Raw genomic sequence first — 27,236 nt, forward strand, 5'->3', positions numbered from 1 at the left:
CGAATTTGAATTATCTAATCTGCAATTTGGGCAGAGATTATCTCAACACCACCCTGTGGCCTGTACCCACAATGTTCCTCAGTCACCCAGATGTGCTCAGGAAATGCAGATCTCTTCTTATTAAACCTTAAAGGAATTATAATGTGAGCTATTGGGGGTCCTCACTGCATGCTGCCAGACCACTTAAGGCTTCAACAAGACCCAACTTTGGCTAATAGCAATTTGGGTTCTCGCAGTAGCTTGCAGAAGTTCATCTCCATCATAGGATTGTTTTTTCATGTGATTGCTGTTGCTGGATTTATTCCTACACCATGTCATCCCATCCAGGGGGTAAACTGCCTATCTCACCACATCCTGATGTGTATGCTACAACACCTTGTAGTTGGGCACTTGGGTGGCTCAGTTGGTTAAGCATCCTACTCTGAATTCCGGCTCAGGTCATGATCTTTCAGTTCATGTGTTCGAGCCCTGCATCCGGCTCTGCACTGGCAGTGTGGAGCTTCACTGGGATTCTCTCTCTCCCCATCTCTCCGCCCCTCCCCAGCTCTCTCTCTCTTTTAAAAAAAGTTTTCAAGTTTAGTTTTTTGATAAAAACAGAGACAGCACAAGCAGGGGAGGGGCAGATGGAGAAGGAGCAAGAGAACCCCAAGTAGGTTCTGCGTCGCTAGTACAGAGCCCGAGGTGGGGCTTGAATTCACAAAACTGGAAGATCATGAGCTGAAACCAATAGGCAGATGCTTAACCAACTGAGCCATCTCTCTCTCTCAAAGTAAATAAATAAACTTATAAACAAACAAACAAACAAACAAACACCTTGTTGTTTAAGCCACCTTTAAAAAAATCTCACTTTCTTGCTAGAGCTGTGCTGTCCAAAACAGGAGACACTAGCCACATGTGGCTATTTAATTGCAATTTAAACTAAAATTATTATTTTAGTTTAATTAAAATCGTTATTTTAAATAACGACATTCTAGATTGCTAATTCCATCCTTTTCACAGATCTAGGCATGCTAGGTATAATTCTAGGTATAATTTCATAGAAAGCTAATCTCTTAATATTTTAAGTCCTTAACCTTTTGTTATCTGAGTGTAGTGAATCACCTGTTCTCTACAATGACACGTTCATCAGCGGTAGGTCTGATGTGATTCCCTCACATTCGTGCAACAATATGACTCTTACAGAGAGGTGATTCCCTTGATTTCCAAAACCATGCTGGCGAATGCTCTCATGCTGGCGAATGAGGGCTGATGTTTACAATAATCCCACAGAGCTTCTTGGGTTTTTAGGAGCTAGGCAGAACATGCCAATTATGTCTACCCTGGTGGACGTAATACAGTAGGAAATATGTAATCTTTATTGAAAGAATGAATGAATGAATGAATGATCAATTCCTACTGTGTTAAGACTGTCTGATACACATGAGGAAGACTTCCAAATATACTTTGGATGAAATGATTGTTAAAGTCCTGTAATTAAAGGGTGGAAGCTTTTCCAAGATTACTAGTTTGTGGCTGTACCCCCCGCCACACACGCACACACACACATGTGTGTGTGCACACAAAGCTATATGGGACTTATATTCTTAATGCTATTGTTACAGAAGATATGAAACTAAACAAACTTCTACATATTAGAAGGAAAATATTAGACTACCATTTGGATTTTCCCAGGAAAAGTCCTATCCTTAATTTGAAACTGACTGGCTCCTCAATCAATGTTTAAGAATGTGTAACATTAAAACTTGAGATGAACCTGACTTCCTGCTTTTACAATTGTATACCAATGATCAAATCCAATCTTTAAAAAAAAATACATTGAGTTTTAAAAGGAACATTCCAATTTGAGTAACATGTTCCCAACTTTATCATTCAACATATCACATACAATGTGTTTACTTGCTGGTGACTTTGACAGTTTGTCAGATAATGGAGTAATTTATATGTTTTATTAATGTGTAAACTAATCCTGATGTGCTCCAAATTAGGAAACCTCAAAGTACAGAACTTCAAAAGGAAACCTGACATTTTCAGGCAGGACTCACGCTATTTTTAAAATGTTATCCAAAATTCAATTATACAGATCAAAGCAAAGACAACTTTACATACACTTGAAATGTTTCCCCTATCAGAAATTGTATGTCTGGACTGATAAACCCATGGTTCATCTAATTTACTTTCTTAAATATTGTAATGATTAGAAATATAAGTTAATTGAATTCTTTTAATAAGTCCAGATTGTTTTAACTTTTTTTCTTTTATTTTACTTTTTGAGAGACAGAGCATGAACTGGGAAGGGGAAGAGAGAGAGGGAGACACAGAATCTGAAGCGGGCTCCAGGCTCGGAGCTGTCAGTACAGAGCCCAACGTGGGCTCAAATCCATGAACGTAAGTCAGACACTCAAGAGACTGAGCCATCCAAGTGCCCCAATAAGTCCAGATTTTTTTTTATCACTAAGGGTTTACATATAATGACTCATTTAACAAATTTTTGGTAAGTAACTGTTTACTGCATAGTGTTGTCCTAGGCCCTGAGGAAGGGGCCCATAAATGAAAGATACAATTTTTTTCCAGAGATTCCTATGTTCTGGTAGGCAGGATCAGAGGTAGTTTTTCACCCGGATGGCTAAGGAGAGCTTATGCTATATTTTTACCAACACATCATGTATTTCACAAATACGTGTTCATATTTTCCATTGAATAATCAGAAAGAAAATCAAAGATACAAGGAGCACATCTCTAAACAATTCTCTAGGAAGTTCAAATCTTATTAGAAGAGCATTTGCTGGACTTGACTGAGTTTTGGATGTCCCTCAACCTGTACTGATAAGATCAGGAAAGAGAAGAGTGCACCCATGCATCTTTTCCCTCTCTGCAAGATGTCAAACATCATCAACTTTCATAACCTCAGAAACCGCCTCTTGGTTTCTCTTCGTTGGCATGGGCTTGCCCTGCTACCGTGACCACAGGGGGAGTTGGATGAGATAAAATGTCATTCAATAAATATTGCGCTTCTGAATATTTTAAGGGTAAGTTCCGTGTGACCCGATAAGAATAAAACAACCATAAAGAATTTCAGTTTTATCTTAGGTATGGTGCAAACTTAATGTTGAATCTACAATCACTGCTATTTCAGTAACCCCAGACTCTTACCTCCCCTGGGCACGCTGTCCCTTCACATCTAGGTTATATTCTTCCGCTGATGGCCGATGAAATTGAACTGTGACCATAACACAACATTTACTATTATCCAAAAGGGGATTTCAAGAGACAGGTTGACCTTTGAAAATATCACTGGCTTAGTAGCTTTTAACATAATTTGATCTTGCAGGTTTGTTCACAATATACAAGGGGCAAAATATTGAAAACTGTCACCAGTCTGCTTCTGTCACCAGTATACCCAGAGTTGAGGTGTTTGAACCATTGCCAATGAGATGGCCTGTCTAAATGACAAGATTTCAAAACCTATAATTGAAAGTAAGTCTTAATTACTAAAAGTTGTTTTCCAAATTTCCTATTTTCAGATACATCTATTGCTTTTTATTAAATCCCAGATATATGAAAGGCTTTTGAGAATATTCTGCCAGTTAAAGGCAAAAATTCCAAAGTCTTATCTAGACTCCACATATAGGGTAAAAATAAAACAATGTACATTGCAAAACCGCTTTCATGGAAGTGTTTTCACTGCTGTCACTATTTTATTCAGTAGTATATGCTAGCTTGTATTTTTAATTCTTTAAAGAGAAGGATCATGTTTCAAACTGTCAATGCTGCCGAACTGACTGTTACATGAGAGAGTAGAATTTCTCAAAGTCCGTCTCTTGTCTGGGAGCATCAGCATCACCCAGGACCCAGGTGAGACAAATTCTCGCATTTCCCCATAGACCTACTGAATCAGAAACGTGGCACAGGACCACCAAGAGTGCAGGTGATTCTTGCTCACACTCGGGTTTGAGAATCACCTGACTACAGCATCGTAAGAGCCTCAGATCTTGGGAGCCATCCAGTGCGGGAGTGTGTTCAGGACAATTCGACTTTCTTTGCGATAGCTGGACATCTCCAAGAATGTGGAACTCACTGAGTCCAAAATAGCTCAGTGAATCCTTGGAGAGCTATTGAAAACCTAAAAAAAGCCTCTTTTCCCCATGAACCAAAAATGGTTAGAACCCAAGTGAGGACCTAGTCCTTACTTACAGTTCCATTCTTACATGCTTCATTTTAGACAATATATTCTGTATATTTCTTTTTTTTTAATTTGAGAGAAAGAGAGAGTGAGAGAGAGTGAGCAGGGGAGAGGGGCAGGGGGAGAGCGCTATCAGCGTGGAGCACAATGCAGGGTCGGATCCTATGACCCTGAGATCTAGATCTGAGCCGAAATCAATGGTTGGTCACTTGGAGGTTACTGGGAAGATGGCGGCCTAGGAGGACGCTGGGCTCACCGCGCATCCTGCTGATCACTTAGATTCCACCTACACCTGCCTAAATGACCCAGAAAACCACCAGAAGACTAGAAGAACAGAGTCTCCAGAGCCAGGCGCAGACGAGAGGCCCACAGAAGAGGGTAGGAAGGGTGGCCAGGCAGTGCGCGCTCCATGGACTGGCAGGAGGGAGCAGGGGTGGAGGGGCGGCTCGCAGGCCAAGCAGAGCCCCCGAGTCTGGCTTGCAAAAGCGGAGGGGCCGGGCGGACTCTGTTCCGACAGCAAGCGCAACTTAGCGTCTGGGAGGTCATAAGTTAACAGCTCTGCTCGGAAAGCGGGAAGGCTGGAGGACAAAGGGAGGGAGAGCTGCTGAGCCCCCTGACAACAGAGCTCAGTTTGGTGGGGAACCAAGGCGCTCGCCAGCGCCATCTCCCCCGCCCATCCCCCAGCCAAAATCCCAAAGGGAACCAGTTCCTGCCAGGGGACTTGCTCACTCCACACAAACACCCAACTCTGCGCTTCTGCGGAGCCAAACCTCCGGCTGCGGATCTGACTCCCTCCCGCTGCCACAGGGCCCCTCCTGAAGTGGATCACCTAAGGAGAAGCGAGCTAAGCCTGCCCCTTCTGCCCCCGTGCACCTTGCCTACCCACCCCAGCTAAGACGCCAGATCCCCAGCACCACAAGCCTGGCAGTGTGCAAGTAGCCCAGACGGGCCACGCCACCCCACAGTGAATCCCGCCCCTAGGAGAGGGGAAGAGAAGGCACACACCAGTCTGACTGTGGCCCCAGCGGTGGGCTGGGGGCAGACATCAGGACTGACTGCAACCCCGCCCACCAACTCCAGTTATATGCCACAGCACAGGGGAAGTGCCCTGCAGGTCCTCACCACTCCAGGGACTATCCAAAATGACCAAACGGAAGAATTCCCCTCAGAAGAATCTCCAGGAAATAACAACAGCTAATGAACTGATCAAAAAGGATTTAAAAATATAACAGAAAGTGAATTTAGAATAATAGTCATAAAATTAATCGCTGGGCTTGAAAACAGTATAGAGGACAGCAGAGAATCTCTTGCTACAGAGATCAAGGGACTAAGGAACAGTCACGAGGAGCTGAAAAACGCTTTAAATGAAATGCAAAACAAATGGAAATGACGACAGCTCGGATTGAAGAGGCAGAGGAGAGAATAGGTGAACTAGAAGATAAACTTATGGAAAAAGAGGAAGCTGAGAAAAAGAGAGATAAAAAAATCCAGGAGTATGAGGGGAAAATTAGAGAACTAAGTGATACACTAAAAAGAAATAATATACGCATAATTGGTATCCCAGAGGAGGAAGAGAGAAGGAAAGGTGCTGAAGGGGTACTTGAAGAAATAATAGCTGAGAACTTCCCTGAACTGGGGAAGGAAAAAGGCATTGAAATCCAAGAGGCACAGAGAACTCCCTTCAGACGTAACTTGAATCGATCTTCTGCACGACATATCATAGTCAAACTGGCAAAATACAAGGATAAAGAGAAAATTCTGAAAGCAGCAAGGGGTAAACGTGCCCTCACATATAAAGGGAGACCTATAAGACTCGTGACTGATCTCTCTTTTGAAACTTGGCAGGCCAGAAAGAATTGGCACGAGATTTTCAGGGTGCTAAACAGAAAAAATATGCAGCCAAGAATCCTTTATCCAGCAAGTCTGTCATTTAGAATAGAAGGAGAGATAAAGGACTTCCCAAACAAACAAAAACTGAAGGAATTTGTCACCACTAAACCAGCCCTACAAGAGATCCTAAGGGGGATCCTGTGAGACAAAGTCCCAGAAACATCACTACAAGCATAAAACATACAGACATCACAATGACTCTAAACCCGTATCTTTCTATAATAACACTGAATGTAAATGGACTCAATGTGCCAACCAAAAGACATAGGGTATCAGAATGGATAAAAAAACAAGACCCATCTATTTGCTGTCTACAAGAGACTCATTTTAGATCTGAGGACTACTTTAGATTGAGAGTGAGAGGATGGAGAACTATTTATCACACTACTGGAAGCCAAAAGAAAGCTGGAGTAGCCATACTTATATCAGACAAACTAGACTTTAAATTAAAGGCTGTAACAAGAGATGAAGAAGGGAATTATATAATAATTACAGGGTCTATCCATCAGGAAGAGCTAACAATTATAAGTCTATGCACCAAATACTGGAGCCCCCAAATATATAAAACAATTACTCATAAACATAAGCAACATTATTGATAAGAATGTGGTAATTGCAGGGGACTTTAACACTCCACTTACAGAAATGGATAGATCATCTAGACACACGGTCAGTAAAGAAACAAGGGCCCTGAATGAGACATTGGATCAGATGGACTTGACAGATATATTTAGAACTCTGCATCCCAAAGCAACAGAATATACTTTCTTCTCGAGTGCACATGGAACATTCTCCAAGATAGATCACATACTGGGTCACAAAACAGCCCTTCATAAGTTTACAAGAATTGAAATTATACCATGCATACTTTCAGACCACAATGCTATGAAGCTTGAAATCAACCACAGGAAAAAGTCTGGAAAACCTCCAAAAGCATGGAGGTTAAAGAACACCCTACTAAAGAATGAGTGGGTCAACCAGGCAATTAGAGAAGAAATTTAAAAATATATGGAAACAAACAAAAATGAAAATACAACAATCCAGACGCTTTGGGATGCAGCAAAGGCAGTCCTGAGAGGAAAATACATCGCAATCCAGGCCTATCTCAAGAAACAAGAAAAATCCCAAATACAAAATCTAACAGCACACCTAAAGGAAATAGAAGCAGAACAGCAAAGGCAGCCTAAACCCAGCAGAAGAAGAGAAATAATAAAGATCAGAGCAGAAATAAACAATATAGAATCTAAAAAAACGGTAGAGCAGATCAACAAAACCAAGAGTTGGTTTTTTGAAAACATAAACAAAATTGACAAACCTCTAGCCAGGCTTCTCAAAAAGAAAATGTAGATGACCCAAATAGATAAAATCATGAATGAAAATGGAATTATTACAACCAATCCCTCAGGGATACAAACAATTATCAGGGAATACTATGAAAAATTATATGCCAACAAATTGGACAACCTGGAAGAAATGGACAAATTCCTAAACACCCACACTCTTCCAAAACTCAATCAGGAGGAAAGAGAAAGCTTGAACAGACCCATAACCAGGGAAGAAATTGAATCAGTTATCAAAAATCTCCCAACAAATAAGAGTCCAGGACCAGATGGCTTCCCAGGGGTGTTCTACCAGATGTTTAAAGCAGAGATAATACCTATCCTTCTCAAGCTATTCCAAAAAATAGAAAGGGAAGGAAAACTTCCAGACTCATTCTATGAAGCCAGTATTACTTTGATTCCTAAACCAGACAGAGACCCAGTAAAAAAAGAGAACTACAGGCCAATATCCCTGATGAATATGGATGCAAAAATTCTCAATAAGATACTAGCAAATAGAATTCAACAGCATATAAAAAGAATTATTCACCATGATCAAGTGGGATTCATTCCTGGGATGCAGGGCTGGTTCAACATTCGCAAATCAATCAACATGATACATCACATTAACAAAAAAAAAAGAGAAGAACCATATGATCCTGTCAATCGATGCAGAAAAGGCCTTTGACAAAATCCAGCACCCTTTCTTAATAAAAACCCTTGAGAAAGTCGGGATAGAAGAAACATACTTACACATCATAAAAGCCATTTATGAAAAGCCCACAGCTAACAATCATCCTCAACAGGGAAAAACTGAGAGCTTTTTCCCTGAGATCAGGAACACGACAGGGATGCCCACTCTCAACGCTGTTGTTTAACATAGTGCTGGAAGTTCTAGCATCAGCAATCAGACAACAAAAGGAAATCAAAGGCATCAAAATTGATAAAGATGAAGTCAAGCTTTCGCTTTTTGCAGATGACATGATATTATACATGGAAAATCCAATAGACTCCACCAAAAGTCTGCTAGAACTGATACATGAATTCAGCAAAGTTGCAGGATATAAAATCAATGTACAGAAATCAGTTGCATTCTTATACACTAACAATGAAGCAACAGAAAGACAAATAAAGAAACTGATCCCATTCACAATTGCACCAAGAAGCATAAAATACTAGGAATAAATCTAACCAAAGATGTAAAAGATCTGTATGCTGAAAACTATTGAAAGCTTATGAAGGTAGTTGAAGAAGATATAAAGAAATGGAAAGACATTCCCTGCTCATAGATTGGAAGAATAAATATTGTCAAAATGTCAATACTACCCAAAGCTATCTACACATTCAATGCAATCCCAATCAAAATTGCACCAACATTCTTCTCGAAACTAGAACAAGCAATCCTAAAATTCATATGGAACCACAAAAGGCCCCGAATAGCCAAAGTAATTTTGAAGAAGAAGACCAAAGCAGGAGGCATCACAATCCCAGACTTTAGCCTCTACTACAAAGCTGTCATCATCAAGACAGCATGGTATTGGCACAAAAACAGACACATAGACCAATGGAATAGAATAGAAACCCCAGAACTAGACCCACAAACGTATGGCCAACTCATCTTTGACAAAGCAGGAAGGAACATCCAATGGAAAAAAGACAGTCTCTTTAACAAATGGTGCTGTGATAACTGGACAGCAACATGCAGAAGGTTGAAACTAGACCACTTTCTCACACCATTCACAAAAATAAATTCAAAATGGATAAAGGACCTGAATGTGAGACAGGAAACCATCAAAACCCTAGAGGAGAAAGCAGGAAAAGACCTCTCTGACCTCAGCCATAGTAATCTCTTACTCGACACATCCCCAAAGGCAAGGGAATTAAAAGCAAAAATGAATTACTGGGACCTTATGAAGATAAAAAGCTTCTGCACAGCAAAGGAAACAGCCCACAAAACTAAAAGGCAACCAATGGAATGGGAAAAGATACTTGCAAATGACATATCGGACAAAGGGCTAGTATCCAAAATCTATAAAGAGCTCACCAAACTCCACACCCAAAAAACAAATAACCCAGTGAAGAAATGGGCAGAAAACATGAACAGACACTTCTCTAAAGAAGACATCCGGAAGGCCAACAGGCACATGAAAAGATGTTCAACGTCGCTCCTTATCCGGGAAATACAAATCAAAACCACACTCAGATATCACCTCATGCCAGTCAGAGTGGGCAAAATGAACAAATCAGGAGACTATAGATGCTGGATAGGATGTGGAGAAACGGGAACCCTCTTGCACTGTTGGTGGGAATGCAAATTGGTGCAGCCACTCTGGAAAACAGTGTGGGGGTTCCTCAGAAAATTAAAAATAGACCTACCCTATGACCCAGCAGTAGCACTGCTAGGAATTTACCCAAGGGAGACAGGAGTACTGATGCATAGGGCCACTTGTACCCCAATGTTCATAGCAGCACTCTCAACAATAGCCAAATTATGGAAAGAGCCTAAATGTCCATCAACTGATGAATGGATAAAGAAATTGTGGTTTATATACACAATGGAATACTACGTGGCAATGAGAAAGAATGAAATCTGGCCTTTTGTAGCAATGTGGATGGAACTGGAGAGTGTGATGCTAAGTGAAATAAGCCATACAGAGAAAGACAGATACCATATGTTTTCACTCTTATGTGGATCTTGAGAAACTTAACAGAAACCCATGGGGGAGGGGAAGGAAAAAAAAAAAAGAGGTTAGAGTGGGAGAGAGCCAAAGCATAAGAGACTGTTAAAAACTGAGAACAAACTGAGGGTTGATGGGGGGTGGGAGGGAGGGGACGGTGGGTGATGGGTATTTGAGGAGGGCATCTTTTGGGATGAGCACTGGGTGTTTTATGGAAACCAATTTGACAATAAATTTCATATATTGAAAAAAAAAAACGAGTTGGTCACTTAACCAACTGAGTTACCCAGGTGCCCTTGTCTATATTTCTATTTGAAAATTATTACCAAACCCACCATTTTATGTTAATTACCTTTTTCCTCTTAGAAAATATTTCTATCTCTCTTTTTATTTATTTATTTGTTTGTTTGCTTGTTTTATTTTTGAGAGAGAGAAACACAGCGCCAGCAGAGGAGGGGAAGAGAGAGAGGGAGACACAGAATCCAACACAGGCTCCAGGCTCTGAGCTGTCAGCACAGAGCCCGATGCAGGGCTTGAACCCACGAACACTGGGATCATGGTGTGAGCTGACATCACTTAACCCACTGAGCCACCTGGGCACCCCTCTCCCATTATCTTTCTAGAAACATCAGAAATTCACTCCATTTGCAAATAATTCTTGGTCCTCACCTTGATCCCTGGGGACCGTAGGTAATAACAACCTTGGTGCTTCCCTTGGACATGATGGAAGAGGCCCCACTTTCAAGGTCATCGTGAGGGCTAAATGCCTCCATCCAGAGGCAAGGAGTTTAATTCTTGACAATAACTGGGTGCTACTTCGCAGTGTCCTTACCTTCCCTGGCTTCCCTCTGTTACTTTTCCCCTCAACCTTCCCACCAGTTCCAAGAAAACCTTTACTTTTCCACCTTCTTGGTGCGAATCTAAATTTCAAAATCTCTCCTTGGCATTTTTTGGAAGTGTAAACATTTTTTTTAATTTCATCAGTTCCATTGATTTCTCACAGTGCTACACCGCAGCCCGTATTTATTCTGGGTCATGTATGCCTATTTTTATGGTACGTGTATGTCCTTTAAACCTTAAAGAGACATTTTGATAGATGCTTCAATTTAGATGAAACCAGAGACATGTCGAGCAAAACAAGGCCGTCACAAAAGGGACAATGTCTGTTTCCACTTACAGGAGGTATTGACAATAGTCAAACTTACAGCCAGAGGGTAGAATGAGGCTTACCTGAGGATAAGGGAAATGGTTAGTCAGTGTTTAATGGGTTCAGGGCTTCAGCGTGCAAAGATAGAAAATGTTCTGGAAATGGTTGGTGGTGACAGCTACACAACAATGTGAATGTATTTAATGCCACGGAGGTGAACACTTCAAAATGGTCGTTTTGGTTATGCATAGTTTCCCACAATAACAAAGTTTAAAAGTTAAAGAAAATAGGATTCATGCCTTTTATTTCAATAGCAGTGAATTATGATTACCTGTAGGAACTACCCCTTAAAGGAAAATCTGGTTTTTAAGGAGAAAATAGCGTTGAGTATTTTATACAATCGCCTTAAAGTAACTGAGATGAATGAAAACAGGCCATTATCAGGGCGCCTGGGTGGCTCAGTTGGTTAAGCGTCGGACTTCGGCTCAGATCATGATCTCACTGTTTGTGGGTTCGAGCCCCACGTCGAGCTCTGTGCTGACAGCTCAGAGCCTGGAGCCTGTCTCTGATCTGTGTCTCCCTCTCTCTCTGCCCCTCCCCCACTTACACTCTGTCTCTCTCTGTCTCTCAATAACAAAATAATAAACATTAAATTAAACAAGATTAAAAAAAACAGGCCATTGTCGCTTTTTCCAACAGTTGTACAGGAGGACTTTTTTAATTTTTTTTTCTTTTTTTTTCAACGTTTATTTATTTTTGGGACAGAGAGACAGAATATGAACGGGGGAGGGGCAGAGAGAGAGGGAGACACAGAGTCGGAAACAGGCTCCAGGCTCCGAGCCATCAGCCCAGAGCCTGACGCGGGGCTCAAACTCACGGAGCGCGAGATCGTGACCTGGCTGAAGTCGGACGCTTAACCGACTGCACCACCCAGGCGCCCCTACAGGAGGACTTTTTAATATGTCTGTGCATATTAACTTTGAGAGGAGACAATATTTGCAAGTACTTATTCCAGGGTGTAAGTTTAAATTCCAGTTTAAAAGAAGGGTTAGGCTTAATCAAGGGGCCTCATATGTTCAATTCGTTGGCACACCTTCTCTCAGACGGGGGAAGCAGTCTCACAAACAAGCCAGCTTGGATTGGCTCTGCTGACTAACCAGACCGACCCAGCTCTGTCCCAATACCCAATGCCCGCGCTCTGTCAGGAACATTAGCCACGTTTTTCCTGCATTTCGGTCAGCTCTCCTTTACCATCATAAAAAGCTTTTTCAATTGAAATAATACATTTAAAAAAATTTTTTTTCAATGTTTATTTATTTTTGGGACAGAGAGAGACAGAGCGAGACAGAGCATGAACAGGGGAGGGGCAGAGAGAGAGGGAGACACAGAATCGGAAACAGGCTCCAGGCTCTGAGCCATCAGCCCAGAGCCTGACGCAGGGCTCGAACTCATGGACCGTGAGATCGTGACCTGGCTGAAGTCGGACGCTTAACCTACTGCGCCACCCAGGCGCCCCGAAATAATACATTTTAAAGTACTTACCCAGCAAGTCTGCTCAGAGGCCCATCCTTGGGCTACTGTCACTCCTTCTGCATGAGTTTGTTTTCTGCAAGAATTTATTTTCCACTCTACGAACGTGATTCTGATATAAAATAATGGAAGGAAATACAAATGTGACCACGTTTCTGTAAGCACAATACATGGAAGTCATTTAGATGGTTAACTTTCAGATAAAATATTAGACTGTCATCAAAAGGAAAAGTAGACATGCGTTGTTTTATTTATATACGTGTATCACACTTACATAATTATTCATTGAAAAAATAGAGCAAAGCTCTATTTTTGGAAATTAGCTCCGACTACAACACTTGATATAAATGGAACTCGTGTATGCTGAAGATTTTAAACATATCAAGGACTAATTAAAAATTGTATATTAGGACAGCGGAACTGGGATTGAACTTCCTAGAGAAAAAATGATATAGCACCTTTTGTGAACTTTGGTGAATTTTCTTAGAACTGTAGGCGCCCATGTACTTGAATTTCCTGGCCTTCGTGGGCTATTTCGCTTCACTGGTAGGAGACCCCTTGTGAGTTCAGGAGTCCCCGTGCTCTGTGTCCCTACAGCACGGCCACAGCCAGAGGCCTCCTGACCGGGGTGATGGTGCCCGCACAGAGCAGAGGTGAATGTCAAAAGGTGTGCAGTGCCTCAGATCCCACACTTGCTGTGTTGAAGATCATAGGATGGCCGGCCATGACCTAACGGAAGCCACAAGACAGGCTGTCCTCCATAGAAAGGATGTCCTTTGCCATATCATGTCATTTCCATTCACACACTGGACTTTTGTGTGCTTCCGTGTTACCATATTTTACCATCTTTTCAAGTCTCATCAAATCCCGTTACGTGTCGCTTTTTTAGTAGCCATTTACAAGAAGTTTGATTTGTATGAGTACCGTATTGTATAACCTTGTAAAGTTCTCTGTTTACTGTCTTTGTAATGGTTTACTCTGTTCCTCCTGCACTGGTCTTGAATACCTAAATTGTCAGTAAACTTATTGGTGTACCAAGCATCTCTTTCTAGAATGACGTTCTTTTTCCAAATCTGTGACTTTAGTTTCTATTTTGGGTGACTCTCATCTATATTGTGAAACTTGACTGGCAGGCAGCCATCTGAACATGCATTCCCATTCACAGCTTTAAATTAACTTGCTAAAAATGATGTCCTCTCTGTTCCGCATTGCCTCCCTGGCTCAGCCTAGCCCTCCGGCATCTTCTATCCTTGTAGGTGACCCAACTATTTACACCAACACCCAAGCAAATTCCTGAGTCATCTTTGATTCTTCTTCCTCAAAATTGACACTAAATCACTAATGAAGTGCGGTAAATTGTATTTCCTTAACTGATTAAATATGTTCCATTCTTTCCGCTTTTATAGCACTTTCTTAGCTTGGGCTGTAATTATCTTTCCTACATTGTCAAATACCCGTAAAAGGGAGAATCATGGTCTTTCCTATGAATGCCACTGGAGAAACTGACTTTCTATATGGGAGAACATGAAACACAATTTATATTTCACACTAAACAAAATTATTAACTAATTAATTGATAAGTCAAGATAGAAAATAGACTTAAAATAATGCTTCTGGAAGAACACATAAGAGAATATTCCCATAACCCTCTTGGTCTTAAAACAAGACCAAAAAGGACTCGCTACACTGGATTCCATTAAAATTAAGAAATTCTGTTCCTAAAAAGGTAACATTAATATTCATTTTTTTTAATTGGGGAGATATTTGAATAGGCACTTTAAAAAAAGAGATGTCAAATGTCAATAAGCATAAGAAAAGATAGTCACATAGTAACTCGGGAGGGAAATACAAGCAAAAACCTTGATGAGAGACAGCATATCATTACCCTCCAACTAGGATTCACAAAGCTGTTAGTAGCAAGGGCCGCAGTTTGCGTTCATGGCTGGTGGTATATAAAGTAATCGAGCCATTTGAGACAAACAATTGCTTATTTCATAATTTGGCAATTTTAGCCTTAGTTTATACCCTAGAAAAATAAGCATATACGTCCATCGAATGATATGTATGAAAACGTTTGTCACAGCTTGACTGATAATAGGTGCCAAACGAACATTGTCTACCAGACGCAATAATGGATTAAAAAAAAAAAACATGATATATAATAAAAACAAAACAGGAATAGAAAAGTACTGCCTCATGAAACAGCACAGATGAATTCCCAGATGCAATATGGAGCAAAGAAGCCAGACGTAAAGTAATGGGCCCTCTGTCATTACATTTATATGATGTTCAAGATCAGGAATAAGGAACAGAAGTCAGGAAAGCAGTTCTGTCTTTTAGGGGGAAGGCTGTTGACTGAAAAGCCTCGATACACAATTCTGAGTCATGGAGACATTCTTTACTCAGTCTGGTGAGTGGGAACACTGGCGTCACATATGTAAAACGTCGACACATTGCACATGAAGATTATGCACTCACTTGTATGAATATGATAGCTCGGTAAAAATGATAGCTATATAAATACATAACAGTTTTTAAAAAAAAAACAAACAAAAAAAAAAGCAAAAACTCCTGCCCAATTGCCTGTCCTCCCCTTTGGTCACCATAGACATTTTTCTAAAATATCTAAAATTTTATTTGATCTTTTTCCATTGCCTCCAGCTAGAACTCTTTCATGGCTTGACCTCTGCCTGTACTTTCACACTCATCTCTCCCCCATTCCCCTTTGAACCTCCACCATCCCGTCCCACGCTAGTAAGGCAATTTCAGGTCTTTCCCTTTCTCCTAAACCCTTCCATCCCACAATGCACTTGACAGATTACATCCATGTGGTGACTAATGTGATTGTAGCATTACGAATAATTATATGCTCCATTTTTCATACTAGATTGTAGACTGATTAAAGATAGGGACTACAAACATATTACCTCATGTTATGTCACGTTACATCTTGGATGCCAGGCAGTCCAACCCACAGACTCCAGCGCTCGGAGCACAAAGTACGGAACATTCAGCGTAGCACTCACCAGGACTTTTGTGTATGTTCTCAAGTAATATATTAGTGGCTACAGAACGAGTGCTTTTCAAAGGAGAGAATAAACGCTGTGAGTCTATGACTGCCTATGGCCGTAAGACAATAGCACCTCCGTCCAATAACTATCCAGTACACAAATTAGTTCATTTGGGAAGTGATAATGATGTGCATTAAATCTAATGCTCTTTTAAATCTTCAAAGCATTTCACAAGCACTAATTAATTTTCCCAGAACCCCCGCCAGATAGGTGTTAGTACTGTGTGTCACTTAATGCAGTGAACTCTGATGAGCCCATAATTAACCTAAGTTTGCAAAGCAAACATGCAGGAAGATAGCAGTGGGTGAGGGACACTGAGGATACTGGGAGCAAGTTAAAGAAATAGTGACTTGTTTTTTAAAGATATTTTTAGTTACTGGTTCTGCAGTTTTTACCACAAACTTAGAAAGCACTTGATAAGTGTCAGTGATAGCAATTATAGTAAGGGAAGTAGGTTTGCCATTAAATTGAATTATTAATAAAGATGCTTGCAAACTGTTTATGTTTCATACTTTACCTTATCTTTTTCCTTTGGCCCTTTCCAATAATGCTAGTTATCTACCATGAGAATATGGAAGTTTGTTTGGGACTGATCCTAAATGTTGATAGAATGTAGACAGTCTTTGCATGGATCAATCACTAGCATTTTCATTTTTCATCTAAAATATCTTGCTAATAACAGGATAGTTGATGGGCTTCTTAAAAATGTTTTTCTGGGAGAACTAAGGCAGTGGCATAGTAGGAGGACCCTATACTCATCTCAACCCTAGAATACAACTAGATAACCATCAAATTCTGAATACCTAAGAAATATCCTGAGGACTGATAGAACAAATTGCACAACTAGAAGGGGAGAAGAGGCCCCATCAAGGGAAGTAGGAAGTGTTTACCATAGTTTGGGGGAGAAAGGGCTTTCGGGTGCTGTGGAGGGGAGGAGGCATTGGTCACAGAGAAAGGTGAGAGACAGTGGAGTGCACAAGGGAATGTACAAGGAGAACACTTCCCCAAAGCCATTGGCTGGAAAAAGGAGAGGGGCTGTTTTTGTGTTTTTGTGACCAGTGGGGCTTGAAGACTGGCATTTTAAAGGTCAGTGGCATGGCTGGGATAAAGCCCTGGGGGCACCGCTCCTAGGGAGAAGGCAGGCAGGTAAACTGGGTGTCAGACAGTGTGATCTAAGGAACCTCTAAGGAGGCGAGGGGGTACTATTCACTTCTTGGAGCACATCTCTGAGAAGGGTCATTCACAGAGACTTCTCAGAGGACAAAAGAGACAGAGCCAGCAGATACCATTTCCCTGCCCTACCCCTCAGGATAAACACTGAGACACCTGCTGAGGCCTGCTCACCCTCACAATGGCGGCCTAGCCTACTTGCTCCAAGCCCCACATCCCTGCACTCTGGCATGACGGCTCCTCTTGCTCAAGTCTACATGCTTCCCAGCATGGTGAGACCCTCTCCCAGAAGACCAGTACGGGCCCCCATCACATCACATCCCTAACATTTGGAGTCTTAAAACTCAACTAGCCTGGCTGGGATAGAATCCAAAGTGTACTGAGATACTCCAGGCAGGCAAGTAACCTAGAGACACACAGCATGAAAATAACAATCTGAAAATGCATGTGATAAAGGCGGGGAAATTATTTGCTCTTCTGGGAGGGCTTTACTGAAAGCAGCAAGCAAGCAAGGAGACTCCTCTCTGGGGACAAAAGAGCTGACTGGTGCCATTTCCCTCCCCCACCCTCAGCATAAACACAGAGCAGTAAACATAAATACCTGCTTTAAACAGCACAGCATCAACACTGACTGCTTAACTTGCCTACACCAAGTAGTGCCCTCCTGTACTTTGCCAGTACTGTCTTTCTAGTGAGCCTAAGTCCCAACACAGTGGGCCCCCTAGCTAGAAGACAAGCAGAAACCCCTGCACACACCACATCTCCTGATCTGAGAGTTCTGCAAGGCCTCAGTTCTAGTGGAAGTGGTATCAGGTCTCATTTAACAAGCAGACCAGAGCACAACTCATTAAAACTCATCACACTCAGGCCAAGGTCTAAAAATTTCCCACTGCAGGCAAAGGGCTCCTCAGCAGACAACTGGCCTGAAGGATAGAGTAGCCAAAACACAACAGCAAAGTGCATGCAACACACACCAGAGACACTCCCTGAACCACCAGGCCCTGGGCACTACATATGACCTCCTTTTCATAAACCCATTACTCACAGGAGCAGGAAAAATAGCAGGTTTTTCTAACACACAGAAGAAGACAGAGACTTAGACAAAATGCCAAGATGGAGGAATTCATTCCAAGTGAAAGAGTAAGATAAGGCCACAGCCAGAGAGCTAATTGAAACAGATATAAGTAAATATGCCTGATGGAGAATGTAAAGCAATAATCATAAGGATACTCACTGGGCTTCAGAAAAAAAAAGGAAGACTTTGGAAAGACCCTACCACAGAGAGAAAAGAGTTACAAAAACAGTCAGTCAGAAATGAAAATGTAATAACTGAGATTCCAAACAGACTGGATGTCATGACCACAAGGATAGAAGAAACAAAAGAACAAGTAAGTGACATAGAAGATAAAATTATGGAAAATAATAAAGCTGAACAAAACGGAAAAAGAATTACGGAGCACGAGCATAGATTTAGGGACACAGTGACTCCATCAAATGTAATAACATTAGTATTATAGGAGCCCCAGAAGAAGAAGAGAGGGAAGAGGGGGCAGCAAATTTATATGAGGAAAAAATAGCAGAAAACTTCCATAATCTGGAGAAGGAAACAGACATTCAAATCCAGGAGGCACAGAGAACTCCATCAAAATCTACAAACAGCAGGCCAACACAAGGCATATTGTAGTTAAGTCTGCAAAATATAGAGATAAAGAAAAAAATACTTAAGTGGCAAGACAAAAGAAGTCCCTAACTGGTAAGACAAGACCAATATGATTTGCAGCAGATCCCTCCAAAGAAACTCAGCGAGCCAAAAAGGACTGTCATGATAGAGTAAAAGTGCTGAATAGGAAAAATCTACAGCCAAGAATACTCTACCCAGCAAGGCTATCACACAGAATAAAAGGAGAGATAGGGGCATCAAGCCTCAACAAGTAAAAAAAATATTGAGATCATACCATACATATTTTCTGACCCCAACACTATGAAACTTGAAGTCAACTGCAAGAAAAAATTTGGAAAGATCACAAATATGTTGAAGTTAAAGAATATCCTACTAAAAAATGAATGGGTCAACTGGGAATTCAAACAAGAAATAAAAAGACACATGGAAGAAAATGCAAATGAGAACATGACAGTCCAAAACTTTTGGAATGCAGCAAACACAGTCCTCAGAGGGAAGTTTATAGTGATAAGGCCTACCTCAAGAAGGAATAAAAATCTCAAATAAACAACCTAACCTTACATTTAAAGGAACTAGAAAAAGAACAGCTAACAAAATCCAAAGCCAACAGAAGAAGGTAGATAATAAACATTAGAGGAGAAATAAATGATATAGAAACTAAAAACAACAACAACAACAACAACAACAACAACACAACAGTAACAAAAAACAGCAGAACAGGCCAATAAAACCAAGAGGTGTTTTTTTTTAAATAATAATAATAATACTGATAAATCCCTAGCCAGACTTATCAAAAAGAAAAGAGAAAGGACCCAAATAAATAAAATCACAAATGAAAAAGGAGAGATCACAACTAATGCCATAGAAATACAAATAATTATAAAAGAATATTGTAAAAAAAAAAAAACTATGCCATCAATTGGACACCCTGAAGAAATGGATAAATTCCTAGAACTACATAAAGTACCAAAACTGAAAGAGGAAGAAATAGAAAACTTGAACAGACCAATAACCAGCAAAGAAATTGAGTCAGTAATCAAAAATCTCTCAACAAACAAAAGTCCAGGGCCAGATGGCGTCACAGAACTCTACCAGACATGTAAAAAAAGAGTTCATACCTAGTCTTCTCAAATTTTCCAAAAAATATAAACAGAAAGAAAGCTTCTAAATTCATTCTATGAGGCTAGCATTACCCTGACACCAAAACCAGGTAAAGATAACACTAAAACTGAGAACTACCGGCCAGTATCCTGATGAACATGGATGAAAAACTCCTCAACAAAATTCTAGCAAATTGAATCCAATAGCACATTAAAACATTCATTCACCACAATCAAGTAGGATTTATTCCTGGGCTTCAAGCCTGTTTCAATATTCACAAATCAATCAATGTGATATACCACATTAATAAAAGAAAGGACAAGAACCATATGATCCTTTCAATAGATACAATAAAAGCATTGGACAAAGTACAGCATCGATTCATGATAAAAACCCTCAACAAAGTAGGGTTAGAGGGAACATACCTCCACATCATAAAGGCCATCTATGAAAAATCCACAGCTAGTATTATCTTCAAGAGGGAAAAACTGAGGACTTTTCCTTTATGGTCAGGAATAAGGCAGGGATGCTTACTCTCACCACTGCTATTTAACATAGTACAGGAAGTCCTAGCCTCAACAATCAGACAACCAAAAGAAATAAAGGCATCGAAATCAGCAAGGAAGAAGTTTGAAGACAACATGATACTGTATATGGAAAACCCAAAAAACTCGACCAAAAAAATTGCTAGGGATATGATACGCAAATTCAGTAAAGTTGCAGGATACAAAATCAATGTACAGAAATCTGTTGCATTTCTATATACCAACAATCAAGCAACAGAAGAGAAATCAAGGAATCGATCCCATTTACAATTGCATCAAAAACCATAAGATGCCCAGGAATAAACCCAGCTAAAGAAGCAAAATATATGTACTCTGAAAACTGCAGAACACTTTTAAAAGAAATTTAAGAGGGGGCGCCTGGGTGACTCAGTTGTTGAGCGTCCGACTTCAGCTCAGGTCATGGTCTCGCAGTCCGTAAGTTCGAGCCCCGCATCAGGCTCTGTGCTGACAGCTCGGAGCCTGGAGCCTGCTTCTGATTCTGTGTCTTGTTCTCTCTCTTCTCCTCTCCTATTCTCTCTCTCTCTCTCTCTCAAAAATAAATAAACATAAAAAGACTTTTTTAAATAAAAAAAAGCTTCTGTAAGCAAAGGAATCATTCAGCAAAACTAAAAGGAAACCAATGAAATGGGAGAAGATATTTGCAAATGACATATCTGAGAAAGGGTTAGTATCCAAAATCTATAAAGAACTTGTCAAACACAATGCCCAGAACAAAAACAGTCCAGTGAAGAAATAGGCAGAAGACATGAATAGACATTTTTCTAAGGAAGACATCCAGATGGCAACAGAGTCATGCAAAGATATTCAACATCACTCACCATCAGGCAAATGCAAACCAAACTACAATGAGATATCACTTTACACCCGTCAAAATGGCTAAAACTAACACCACAGAAAATAGCAGACATTGGCGAGGATGTGGAGAAGGGAGGAAACCCTTATAATGTTAGTGGGAATACAAATTGGTGCAGTCACTCTGGAAAATAGTATGGAGGTTTCTGAAAATTTTTAAGGTAGAACCAGCCTATGATCCAGCAATTAGGCTACTAGGTATTTACCCAAAGCATACAAAACACAGGATTAAAGGGACACATACACCCCAATGTTTATAGCAGCACCCTCAACAACACCCAAATGGAAAGAGCCCAAATGTCCATTGACTGATGAATGGATAAAGGAGATGTGGTACATTTACACGATGGAATATTACATGGTGATGAAAAAGAATGAAATCTCGGCATTTGCAACAACGTGGTTGGAGCTAGAGGGTATTGTGCTAAGCAAAATAGGTCAGTCGGAGAAGGGGACAAATATCATACAATTTCGCTCATATGGGGAATTTAAGAAACAAAAAAGATGAACGTAGAGGAGGAGAAAAAGAGAGGCAAATCCAGAAACAGACTTTGGGGCAGAGAAATTTTTTTTCCACCTATAATAAGCTGAGTAGTTTCTGTTTACATTAAATATCTTGCCCCTTCTCCCTACTGTTAGCAGAAGACACATCGGTGTCTCCTGGAATAACAGTGAGGAATAACAGCAAGGAATCTGCTTGCTTTCATTGCTGTCACCTGTCTGTCCCTCAGGCTAGGTGTCAGCACAGCCTCTTGGCCAAGTAAGCGTCCTGTGCTCCGCTGTGTTTAAGCCACAGGACGCGCTTGCCCTCCTTCCCCCACGACCTGTCTATTTGCACACGCAGTCACAGCCCTTAACTTTAAGTCAGACCCAGACACTGAGCACGGGTAAATCAGGTCAAATTATTGATTTCTTTCACCTTTTTTGAGAGCTACAGAAAGCACAGTTGAATGGTGCACTGCGGCCAAGAGACTTTCTTATGGAACAATTGGCTGCAGTTCAAGCCTCAGTCCCAGAGAGCATTGATCAATTGACTAACACAATTTGGGGGGAATTCAGTGGATGTGAAGAATGCAGTGAGATTGCTTTATGTTTTTGAAAAGGGCCTGTGATACCGGGAACCGAGCCAGTCTATCAAATAAACTGTCATGGCAAGGCAGGAAAAGTCATTATTTATTCTGCTTGTGGCCTTATCTCTCTAACAGGAAACAGATTGTAAGATGAAACACTTTCAAATTCGATTTTACACCGTTCCTGGTTATTAAAGTCCCCGTAGCAAGCAGCAAAGTTCTCAAAGTTAGTTTAATCCATTCAACTAATGATTTAAGTCGCAAACGTCTGAGAGCTGTTTACTCCGGAGCAGGGCACCCACGTTCCTGGGGTTTCTGCTTCTGACCTTATTGGTATCTTAATACACGTTGTGAGTTGGTTAAAGTTCCGGAGGTCTGGAAATGTTCTGAAAATCTTCCTCTGCACACAATTTTATGCTGACTCCTAAAATGCCGATACAATTTTAAGAGCCACGCAGAGAGATGGCAGTTCGTGACATAGAAGAAAGAGAGGATAAAATTTATCAGTAATTAAGAACAGATTCGCACGCATGTGAAGTGCGAATTTAGGACCAAACCTCACAGAGGTGATCTAGGGACGCAGGGAAGAGAATGACTTTGGTTGTCTCGTGGGCGTGTCCCTTGTACAGCTCCTGAGAACTCCAGACTAATTCCTGAATTGCATTTTTTAACTATCCAGAGATTATTTGGCCTGTGGAGATACCTTTAAATTGTAAACACTGGAGACGAGGCTTAATCGCAGGGATTTACCTCTGTTCCAAAGGGTAAAGACTCCCATTCACTGTTTCTCTAAGGAACCACTTAAATAACGAGGAGGGGACATCACCTCTTTGCCCTTTATAAGGGAGAAAATAATTTGCATTTACCATTTATCCTCCTTAGTAGTCTATTTTCTCTAAAATGTTACAATTCTGCGGTCCTATGCCAATATTTTGCCTCTCTCTCTATATATATATTTTTTGCCAGTTAGAACTTAAGTTATATACAACCCAGTCCTGTTGTATATATTTGGAATGTAAGTAATATGAAGAGCTGTGCTTCCCAATATATAAAAGGGAGTTTACTTCTCAATTAAGAAAAAGTCAATATTCTATTGGAACCGATGATTAGCTCAGAGAAGAGTATAGATTTTTTGTCCACATTATTTTTCTGTAAATGGATACTCAGTTTCAAGAAAATCACAATATTGAGTCCCTCATCTGCTCTCAGTCACAGTGCTTTAGATTTGGGGACAAACCCTGGTAATCAGCAAAAAATGTTCAGTTCTAGGCCAAAATTAATCTCATAAACCTGAGAGAAAAGATTTATTTGCAGGTCAGCTGAAAGATTTTCATTTATCCTTTTAATCAAGCCTCTAGTTTAAGGCATTTTTTAGAACAGGTCTATTTCTCTTGTCCTTTCATACTGAGACACAGAACAGTGAATACAGGAGATGAAAATTTCTCTCGTTTCTTTTACTCTCTCACATAACTCACAAATATCAAAGCAATAATTTAATAAATTATTGATCTTGAGGTAGAAATATTAGATATGTGACCAAATTTCTCCCTGCTATTTTCCTCTTTATTCATTTATTCACCACAATGCCTTTTTAAGAACAAATAATCTCTCTCTCTCTCTCTCTCTCTCTCTCTCTCTCTCACACACACACACACACACACACACACTTCCCTAATTCTATCTGCAGCAATAACCAGGATGCTTCTGTTATCAGAATATTCCTACTGAAATTATGTCAGAAAGGAGGGTCTCAAGAACTAGAAAGTTAGGAAATTTCTAGAACCTGCTTGGTATGGGGAAACTTACATTGGAAAGTGTTATATATGAGCAAATATTCAAACATTGTAGGTGGACCTGATGCTCCCTGTGGAAAGTTTTATTCAAGTATAAGACTGAGGTATTGGGTGTTGGCAGGTTTTTGTGCATGTATGGTTGGGTTGTGGGAGTGTTTTGAAGCTGATGTATATCTATGTTTTAATTAAGAACATGACTTTTTGGGGTGCCTGAGTGGCTCAGTCACTTAAGCATCTGACTTTGGCTCAGGTCACGATCTCATGGTCTATGAGATCAAGCCCCATGTCAGACTCTGTGCTGACAGTTCAGAGCCTGGAGCCTGCTTTGGGGTCTGTGTCTCCCTCTCTACCCCTCCCCCACTTGCTCTCTCTCCTTCTCAAAAATAAATAAACATTAATTTTTTAAAAGACTATATATATAAGAGTATATATATTGAGTCAAGTTTGTAGATTTACTACTTGATTACTTAAGGAAAAGAGAGTATCTGGAAAGATTCTATCTGAATTTTAAAAGGAGTAGATGGGCAATTCTGTAAAGCATTGTAAAGACTTGACCATGAGTTTATCATTTACCCTAGTTACATTTCTAAAGTAATTGATCTGTGCAATATGAATGTGGCAAGCTGAAATCACTCGATTCAACATTTACATAAAAACATGTCAATAATTTTCTCAGCAGGAAGAATTCAGATAACCTGAATACCAGAACAGTTGGATTGACTCACAGTTAAAGTAAGCTTGCTGACCAATGGCTCTCCACTAATGCAGAGAGAGGTTTCTTTCTAGTCATGGAACATGAGTGCCATTCTTGGCCATATCCCAGCCAATATTTCTATGAATGAACTAAGTGAAGATATATTTATCAGGTTTATGGAAATATAATAAATTGTATAAAAAAATCAGAATAGAAACATTTTTAAGGCTAGAGATGTAGACAAAAAGTATTTAATCAATGTTCTGTGTACACTACAAAAAAATTATAAATACCAAGTACTCAAAAACTAACTTTGCAAATCTAAACCCAAACGGTAGGAGAATCTCACTGGTGAAAACACTTTGAGGTTTTAGTATGTTACAAGTTCAAGATAAAACAATAATATGATTTAGCTGCCAAAAATTTACATGACTATAAATTACATTAATGGAGGTATAGTCATAGTGGCTAAATTCTATAAAGTCACCACGAGCGCTGAAATAGTGAACACCGAACCATGGATCCCAGGAAAAATGTGGGATTGGGTTCCTGTGAGACTCTATTTTCACTCTATTTTGGGTTCCTGTGAGACAATATTTTCATCAACTAATAAATATAGAACCTTGTTTTATGTGTTTGTCTCTTTAAAGACAGCTTGTTTAATTTTTACACTGTTAACATAGAACTCATGGACAACAGCACTGTAACTCATTCCTGGCAAAGCTTATCTAAAACACGCATTTTCTCTGTGAGGGACGTCAGAACCTTCTTATGCTTTCAAACACCAGACAACACTTCAGCACCATGCTTAAAGGCCATTTTAAACAGAGAAATCGACAACAAAAAGTACAAATCGTGGCATTAAATAGACCTCAAAAGGATACTTGTTACAGCTGAAAAAAGAAGGTAGAGCCCTGCCTTATTCTACCTTAGGTGGGGTCATGCATATGGGGTAACTCAAATTTTTTGCTCCTCTGCACGTCCACAAATAAGCATGCAAGCATTATGAATATCAACTTGGGATTACAAATAACCGTTGGCTATTAGAATTCACAAATACAGTATCTGTGGAAAATGAAGGATCATTATATGTAAAATATGCCTTCTTTTACTTTCTCTTGGTCCCACTTTAGAAAAGATGTAAAGAAAGTGTAATCAGAGGAGAATGGTGAGGACAGGTACAGTTCTGTAAAACATGCTCAGTGTACAAAACCTGAAGGAAATACGAACGTTCAATCTAGAGAGCGATTTGATAGAAGGAAATAGGAGTGAGTCATAGATCTGTCTCCACATGTTAAAATCATGTCAACCGTTTCTTTAGTGTTGTCTGTGCCCGCACCCAGCCATGGTCTCCTGTCTGCCCCCCCCCCCCCATTCCACCTGGTAGCAAGCCTCTTCACATCAGGCTGCCAATCTTTCCACCTGGCCTTTCTACTCTGTCCCCAGGAATGAGCAGGGCCTGTGACCCAGAGGGGGCTACGACACATCCCTTCTTCTCTAACAATTTACATCAGTTTATGGGCTCAATCGTAAATGGAAAATCTGTTTCTTCATGATATTTTATTGTAGTAATCACTTGCATTCCATGAATAAATTCCTTCTGAATGTATTAAGAAGCACGTGTAGAATTATAACCAAATTATATAAATTTAATATTTCTAACTATAAAAACAAACATATTTATTATAGGAAAATTGGCAAAGAGAAAAAACTCTAAAGAACAAAAGTATTTCCTCCTGATCTCACCACATACAGGTAGCATTTTTTAAAATTGTGATAAAGGGGCTCCTGGATGGTCCAGTCGGTTAAGCGACTGGTCAGCTCAGGTCATGATCTCACGTCTTGTGGGTTCGAGCCCCTCATGGGGCTCTGTGCTGACAGCTCAGAGCCTGGAGCCTGTTTCAGATTCTGTGTCTCCCTCTCTCTCTCTGCCCCTCTGCCGCTCACACTCTGTCACTCTCTCTCAAAAATATGATATACATTAAAAATTAAAAAATAAAATTAAATTATGGTAAAAATATACCAAAAAATTACTCTCTTAACCATTTTTGTGGCATTAACTACATGCACTTTGTTGTGCAACATTTGCCGCTACGCATCTCCAGAATTCATCTGCAAAACTTAAAATTTATACCTGTAAAAATTTGTAACCTATTCTCCGCTTCCCCTAAACTCTGACAGCCGTCATTCTGAAAAGTTGCAAATTTTAACATGTAAACATTGGCCGCATGATGACAAATTTGACATTTGATGATTCTTAAGAGCTGACAAAAGATTCCTCACATTACAGAAAGATCTAAAGGAATAGAATCCTAAGATTTCCAGTACTATGTTAAATAGTAATGGTGAGAGTGGGCATCCTTGTCTTGTACCTGACCATAAGGGAAAGGCTCTCAGTTTTTCCCCATTGAGGATGATATTCGCTGTGGACCTATCATATACAGCCTTTATGATGTGGAGGTATGATGTGGAGGTTCCCTCTAACCCTACTTTG

Source organism: Felis catus, chromosome F2 (assembly GCF_018350175.1).
Source record: "Felis catus isolate Fca126 chromosome F2, F.catus_Fca126_mat1.0, whole genome shotgun sequence".
Classification (NCBI taxonomy): domain Eukaryota; kingdom Metazoa; phylum Chordata; class Mammalia; order Carnivora; family Felidae; genus Felis; species Felis catus.